General features: G+C 45.7%; 1 pseudogene; it reads left to right on the top strand.

Moving 5' to 3' along the window:
• Positions 1 to 6,071: 6,071 nt before the first annotated feature.
• Positions 6,072 to 8,034, top strand: LOC144768984 (solute carrier family 2, facilitated glucose transporter member 10-like; annotated as a pseudogene).
• The last annotated feature ends 459 nt before the right edge of the window (positions 8,035 to 8,493 follow it).

Here is an 8,493-nt window from a genome sequence, read left to right as displayed (position 1 = left end):
CCAACTGTCCTGTGATAGCTACATAGCGCCCCCTATTGTCTAAAAGTGTGGCATCAATTGCTAAGGGAAGAGAATTCCTAATTAGAATACCCACCCCCCTGGATCCAGAGGAGAACCCCGCATCGGCGACCAGGCGATATCCTCTCCGGTTCATGGCATGACAAGTGTTACCAATCAAATGCGTTTCCTGTAACAATATGACATCAGGAGAAAGTCGCTTCAGCAGTTGCAACACAACCCCTCGCTTTATCCTGTCCCCCAACCCATTTCCATTCCAACTCATTAGTCTCAATCCCTTACCCCATCCCGAAAGTGAAAGCGGATCCAACCCTCCCCGGAACTCAGCATCCAAATCAATTGACAGAACAATATGTTGCCTTGCACTAAACCAAAACACACCCATGCAAACAACCACCCACCCACAAACCAGAAACCCGTTACAAATCCCCCCACCTTGCACCCCTGCATAAGACTAAATAGCCACCCCAACTTGCAGTGTGCCTGTCGCCCTAACATCGAACTAGTCTACAAAAAGAAACCCTACAGGAGGAAAGAGTCCCATCCATCGCCCAGCAACCTCCGGGTATGTATATCAAGTCATACAAAAAAAAATCATCGAACCATAGTCAGAGTTATCAATAGAGGTCAGAGACCGGAAGCCATGCTCCTATTCCTGCTCCGTCGGGCCACCCTCTGCTCCTCCAGAATACTCCTCCTGGCCACGCCGGTGTTGCAAAGTGTCAAGCCATTCCCCCACCATCTCTAGACGATTAAAAAAGTATGTTTGTTCCTCGAATTCAACGCGCAGCCTGGCTGGAAAAAGCATTGCGTATTTCAGTTCCATGTCCCTCAATCGACGTTTGACGCCCAGAAACCCAAGTCTTTGCTTTTGGACAGCCTGGGTAAAGTCCGGGTAGAAACTCACAGTGGTAATTTCATATTTCGTGGGTCCAATCGTCCGCGAAGCCTGCAGGATCGCATCTCTATCTCTGAAATTAAATACTCTGGCGATAAGAGGTCGCGGAGGGGCACCCACCTTCGGTTTACCACCCGGTATTCTGTGGGCTCTTTCAACCGCGAAGAACCTGCTCAACCCCTTAGGAGCAAGGTGCTTGGTGATGAGATCTTCCACAAAAAGAGCAGCTGCCGGATCCTCTGATTTTTCCGGGACCCCTATAATGCGTACGTTGTTACGCCGAGCCCTGCGAGCAAAAAAGTAATTCGAGATTGCGGACCTCTGTCTGTAGATCGGACACATCACCCGTGAGGCTGGAAGCTTTCAAATCCAACGATTTGACCTTTTTGTTGGTTTTCGATAAATCCGTACGAATCAAATTAACATCAATCGCCACAGTGTCCAGCTTGTTGGCGAGAGTCTCAAATTGTTGGCCGATGGAAGCCTTCATCCCGTCAATGGCACCCATGACGTCTTGCAAGGTCAATTCTGTCGATGAGGCCGGGTCCTCCCTAGTACCATCCAGTGATCTGCTCGGTCCACCAGGGGATCCTTTAGCTTGAGCGTATCGATCCATATTATTTGCCTGGGTGTAGCCACCTCGCCGAGTGATCTTGGATTTTTGCTTGTCACCATCAGGCTTAGTCGCCATCACGGACAGGAAGACTCTCCAGAGCAGTGGGCAACGAAAGGAAATGGCCACACTGGGAACTGCAATCCAACCAACAGCGGCAATCACGGGCACGGTTCGTCTGGGCCAAGAACACACAGTCGGAGCAGCACCTACGATCGCTTAGCAGTCAAGTAGCTTCCGCTAGTAGTAGGCTAGCTCTCAAGTAGGATCAGACAGAGGCCTCGAAAACTAAAGTGAAAGTCAGATCAGTGTCTCCTCAGGCCGCTGTTGTTCAACTTCTGCCCGGGCATTGCACCAACTCGAGCTCCGGGCAATTCCGAGGGGCAGGCCGCAATATTCAAGTTAATGTTATTCCAGCTCCTGAAGTCTGATTCAAATTCGGACAACAGTGTCCGCCTCAGCTATGGCTCTTATTCAATAACCCGTCAATGTGATCAGGATAGTTTACAGGATAGATGCGGGAGGTTGCGAGGGTCTCGGAAGCCCTGTGCTCACGCGGCCATCTTGGTTACGCGCGAAGCTCCTCCTCCAGTTAGTAGATTTTTAATAGCGTTGACGTGGGGATCTTTACTGTCATTCCAGTGCAGGTTGAAATCACCCAGGAAAATCTCTTTGGTATTGGAGGAAATCTTAGTTGTGATGATTTCCAAGAGGTGATCGGTAAAAGAGACGTTGGAGCCTGGGGGGTGGTAGAAGATGTGTAAGTTGCAGAGATGAAGTGAGCTGCTATGAATAGCGAGTGCGAGGTATTCGCAGGAGTCGGAAGAGTCTGCCGAGAGTTCAGTGACGAGGAGGGAGGAACGATAGATGCAGGCGATACCTCCTCCTTTCTTATAGGAGCGTCTGTCCAGTCTGGATATATTATAGTTTGGAGGGACTAATAAGTCCAGGCAAGGGGAGGAGTATTCATTGAGCCAAGATTCTGTTAGTATAGCTAGGTCTAAGTTTTTGTTTAGAATAAGGTCAGCAATATCCGCAGCATGCTTGACTGCTGATCGGCAATTAATTAAAAGACCAGATAGGGGGGGCTCTGTCGTGGGGGTGGCTGGGGACTTGACGGATAGGGCTACCGCCGCGAGGTTCCTTTTCATCACACTTCTGTGATGGAGTGTAGGTGACCTGTTAGGGTTAATGGAGACCGTGCTGATGGGGTGTGCCGGACTCGTGTTATGCGGATAAGGGATGGCTTGGGCAGAGTTGTGGTCTCTAAGGATGGCTAGGATTTCGTTTTCCGTGAGGTCCAGGGGGTTAGCAGTGGCGGAGGTAGGGGTGTATGAGAGTGCAAGAGCACGTGATTCATCCTCTGACAGGTGGCAGGGATGTCTGCGCGGGTGAAGATGTCTTAGAGGTAGCGGGAGTGGGTGCTTGGGAGGCTCTGTAATCGGTGGGGGGATGGTGAGGGGTGATTAGAGGTAAGCAAGGGAGAGTTCAGCCAGGTGAAGTAGGTTCAAAAGTTCTTGGATGGAGCTGTGGATGCTCTGGGTTAGTTCAGTTGCTCTGGAGTGTAGGGTTTCAAGATCCATTGGATCAGGGGGTGCTGGCAGGTGAGGGGGCAAACGTTCAGGATCGAGAGTTGTCAAGGCGGTTTGTAAGAGTGGAAGGGGAGATAGGTTGGTTTGGATAGACTCCAGGGTCTTTGGGGTATCTAATTCGCGAGTTTGTTGGATGGCAGGTGATGAAGAGGTTGGAGGACTGGGGGCTCTGCTGCAGTTGTCCGGGGGTGAGCTGTGATGGAGGGGGAGATCAGAGTGATGCGCAAGTAGCACGCTACTCTGGAACCCATAAGAATTAGTGTTGAATTAGTATGGTGAAACATTAAAGTAATTTTAGTGGTGGATATGTTAGTCAGTTATTTGGATTGAGAAGGGTTGGGGAGGGGTGGAAAAGGGAAAAAGGTTTGTATTTATATAACGGTTGTAACCCTGATGGGGTGTTGCGACGCTTTTTTGGTGAGTAGCATTCTACTCTGGAACCCATAAAGAATTTGTTGTGAATTAGTATAGTGGAATATGGAATTTGAGAAGTGAACATGTTAATCTGTTATTTTGATTGAAAAGGATAGTGAAGGGATAAAAGAGAAAAGGTTTATTATTTATTTATTTGAGGTCATAGCAGTAGGAAGAGGCTTTTAGATGAGTAAAAAGAGTTTTGGAGGAGAGGAGTCAGAGGGAAGAGTTTAGAAAGCTTTGTTTTCGGGGATTGGTTTAGTAAAAGAGATGTCTGATGATGCAAGGAGGGATAGAGTAGGGGAGAATCATTAAAGGGTTATTTTGGGGATCATAGTAGTGGTATGGGGTTTGGGATAAATGAGAGAGTGGATGTAGAGGATATATTGATAGATGTATAGGGTGAGAGTTAGGGTAGTGCATTGGAAGAGTGGTAGAAAGAACTTTGAGATGAGTCAGAAGGTTGGGCTAAAAGATATATTGAGAGAAGTATAGGCTGAGATATAGGTAGTGCATTGGAAATGCTAAATTAGAAGAAAGTGATAAATATATAGATCCATAAGTACATTGAAAGTATATGGATACATAAAGGAGGTAAGTATATGTAGATTAAAGATATTGATAGAGGGACAGTATGAGAAATAGGGTAGAGCATTGGATATACTTTTCAGGAGAAAAGTAACAGACACACAGATCCAAGTACATAGAAGGTACATAGATGGACAATGGACGTAAGTACATGTAGACCAAGGATGATTTTTTTTTTCAACAACATAATTATTCTACATGTTTAATCAAAGCAATGCAATACACAAAGATAGGTACATATCTATAGTGAAAACAAATGCTTATATACAGAGGGATAGGCTGTAAATTTCAGTTTGCATATGGTGCAAATTGTTTCTCTTTTTCACAGACTTTTCTTTACTAAGCATAAACTTTATGACAGCACTTCTAACGATCATCATGGCAATTACCTCTAGCAATCATTTGACACCATATGAATGAAGAACACAATTATTCTAAATCTGTACACCTGGGGGTTGCATGATGCCAACATCAACCAGGTACTCCTTAAAGTTCAAGAGGGCATGGGAGTGCTCCTAAAAGTTTGCCTTGTCTAACGCATGTTCAGACATGAATGCAGGAATCCCTTTGCTGCTGCTATTGATCAAAGACCCCACAGGCCTGTGAATCCTTTGCCCCTCTCTTGGATGTCCAGCTAGCCTAGTCATCGGATCCACACCGATAAAAAATCTCCTGAAAATCAATTGGTCTATGACTATCATATCACCTCTTCGATCCCTTCACTGGATCGGCATCAATCAGCCATCTGATTTAACCCCTTCGGTGCTCAGGGCCGCCCCCCGGCTGTCACGCATCACGGTGGGTGTGTGCTAACAATGTCCGGGGGCCGTCTGAACTCCACCCACTCTCTGTTTCGCCCGAGCAGCGCGAAAATTCGGCCAGCGCGCAAGGGGTTAAAAACTCAGATGAAAGACTAGCTCATGAATCTCTACAAGGCAACCTGCTGGCTATGTGATTACTATAGTTTTGTCCAAAGTAGATCAAAGAGGATAGGATCCAGCCAGATGTTAAGACTAATTGCTGATTATGTATACCTTAAATACATTACATTGAATATATATGTATCATATCGGGATTTCCAGTAATTGTAGAAAAGGTGCTGCCCTTCTGGATGTATCTTGTACACCTCTTCTCTGGGGAGCTTCTACCCTTTCCACTGAGCATACTAATAGATTCGCCCTCTTAAAATCTGCTGTCCTCAAATAATGTAAGGTAGAAGAATATCCCACCCCCAGCCAGATGTAAAACTTTCAAATCACCCTCCCTGCTTCTCCTGTCAGTTTTACGGCAAAAGCAACTTTATAAAGTTCTGAAGAGCACCAACACCTACCTGCTCCTCCCAGCTTACTAACCATTAACCCATAACTTTCCACACTAGTGTAAAGGAGCCTTTCGGTGAATGATGTCGCAATAGTCTACACAGAACAACCCGGCATTGTTAAAGGGACATTACAAAGCCCTTTTGTTGATGATTGTTCATGTGTCAAGGGTAAGAGGACAAGCTTTCTTTTCTTTTCTTTAAATGGCCACCTTAATATATTTGCTCTCTGACTCCTGTCTTTCCTCCTCATAAAAGTAAATGTAAATGTAAGTAAATGTAAATCAATCAATAATTTGGAAGTCTGATGACAGCTGATGACTTTTAAAGTTATTACAAAATAAATGTTGTAACCTGCTCTCCTTTTTAAATTGTCTTTTAGATCCTGAAGTGCGATTGATGTTGTCCGTTGCCGTGTATCTGCTCGTTACCTGGATCTGTTTATACGGGTGTGTGGTGGTTGGAGGAAGCTGGCCTCTGTTTCAGACAAACAACACCTACCTCCTGTTTGTGATAGGAAAGAACCTCGCAACTGCTTTGTTCATTGAAAATGGCCTGGTATGGTTTGGTGAAAGATTCGTCTTTCGTCGTCTGTTTTTCATTGTGATGTGTTTGCTCCTTGTCCGCATCATGGTATACGGGATGAGGATAATTGCAGGTGCTGGGTCGCTGAATGAGAGCGAGGAGTTGTGGCTAGACGACATTCTCTTACCTGGTGCAGCAATTGAATTGGCCGTGGCTGGCCCTTCTGGAATGTTCGGCACTCATCCCCTGTTGCTCATGGTCGTGCGTCTGCTCCTTGGGCTCTCCTTGATGCGCTGGGATGTGATCATTGGATACGTCGTGCGCCAGCCTCAGATAAACGTCCACCTCCGCATGGTCCTACAAAAGGTCCTAAACTGTGCTTTTTCAATGGCCATGCTCAGTACACGGGGTTGGGTAACAATCATCCCTAATCTTCCTGCTAGTAGAACCACAATGCATACCATCAAAGTGGTGCTTATTGGGGGAAGCCTGCTTGTTATTTTGTTTGCACCATTCTTATGGCGTGTGCCTCAGGCGTCATTGTAGAGTTTGCCACATCCATCTCATGCAGGTCATGCTGTATCTCTGTCTCTGAGACGGTGGGTCCTCATCAATGAGGCGTGCTGAGGGCACATAATGAGACTGGCATTATGACGCATGATGTATTACACGTATGCATTGAAATTATTTCTTATGTGATGTAAAGGCAGGCTGGAAGTATGTTTGTATTGTCTATCATGGCAACCCCTACTCAGTTTTTCAGTATTCTGTTTCTCCCATCTCATCCACCAAAATGAAACATGCTGCACAAAGATAGCCATGAGGGTCTTATTCCATTAGAGAACCCTGAAGAAACCGGGGACCTAACCCTGAACTCAATTGTGAACGCCAATGTTCATGCATTGACCTCTGCCATTCTAGGAACCACAAGAGGATGAGCACTTTGGTTGACTTTGGTCTAGTCATCGTTCAGCAGCGAACTGGTCAGCCCAATGCCCTTTACTGCTATGCATCAGTGATATTTAGCTCCATGGGCTTTCAACCAGTTTGGCCCCCGTTGGGAATGGTGAGGAGAAAGCTGTTTCCACATTGGTCGCCAAGGACTGTGCTGAGAAAACTGGAGGAGGAGTCCTGCTGCTTGCACTTTGTGCTGTGATGTCGATATCAGTCACTGGAATTGGGTTAACAAGACTTAGAATTTTACTGGAGTCCCACAACAGTTGCATCCGCATCACAAAAAAATCAAACCTTTCACTGTATATGGTGAGTGCTTCTGCCACACTAGAATCCAGGGACTGCAATTGCAGAGCACTACTCACCGTCCGGAGGTCAGGAGAGACTCCATCAATCTGACTGTCGCAGTAACTTGATTTCATACACCTAACATAGATTTCATCAGCACTACGAGCTTAAGGTTGCTTACAAACTTTTCTTACTCTCAGAATGTGGGAAAACTCATCCAGTCAAATGAAATAATGCTACAAAGGAAGCCTATGTCGTTCAATAGCCCAGGATTTCATGAATATACCGCTCTGAACTGGACCACTTTATTAAGCATGATGGCACTTGTGAGTCTGTTTCAGTTGGATTTGGGCCAAGTAAGTTCAATGATTGCACACCTTGGGCCACATGCACATAGCTTTTTTTCTGTTGCAAATGGCCTGATTCTAAGAATTGGGACATTTGTGACCAAAGAAAGCTTTCTCCTATGTAAAAACCCTAGTTTATGATTCCATAACCTATTACTGAATCGTAAAATGGGTTTGTGATTTCGTATTAGAAAGTGGTGTGTTAAGGGCTTCCCTTCCTAATATCAGCTTCTCCTGTCAAATACCACAAGCCACATTACTCTCTGCATTTTTTGGTTCTCCCAATGAAACTACAACCATCCCACAAATAAAAAAGGGGGTTAAGTGGTGCTTATTCCAATACCTTCCTCACTATCTTAAGTCCATCAACATGTTTCAGTGTCTTCTGTAATGTACATCTGTGGGCTTTCTTCAGGAGCAGAAGACCCATAAAGTATCACTATCTTTACTATTCACCAGTTGGAAAAAACAGAGCTTTAATAACCTGTCTGTTAATGTTAGCAGCATAGATCTTCTACGGTAATCCATAGTATAAAAGCAGGAAAATAGCATTGTATATTGTAGACTGGAATAGCATATGACATAAAGGCTCTGAGTCACAAAGGTGTCAGGCAGGCAGCACAGTACCCAAAGAGGATGCGCTGCGTTGCATGATAGGGAAAGAGCTGGAGAGCACCATATTTACAGTTTTTTTATGGAACTACGACGATGCCCCTTGGGTGGATACCATAACTGTCTGATCTTACTGCGGAGCCCGAGCAACCTTGGCCAATGCCCGGTTGAGCTGTCCCTTGCAGATATAGAGGGGTTTGGCCTTGGTACACCCCCACGGCCGGCACCTACCCAGCCGGACATTTTACTTTGTTTTCCTCGTCACCCCATTGTGTTTCCTCACTCTACCTTTCAGTCCCCATAAGACATGTGTCTTGGCTATGCTA

The sequence above is a fragment of the Lissotriton helveticus genome, chromosome 7 (assembly GCF_964261635.1).
Source record: "Lissotriton helveticus chromosome 7, aLisHel1.1, whole genome shotgun sequence".
Lineage (NCBI taxonomy): Eukaryota > Metazoa > Chordata > Amphibia > Caudata > Salamandridae > Lissotriton > Lissotriton helveticus.
This window is presented reverse-complemented; position numbering and strand designations above follow the sequence as displayed.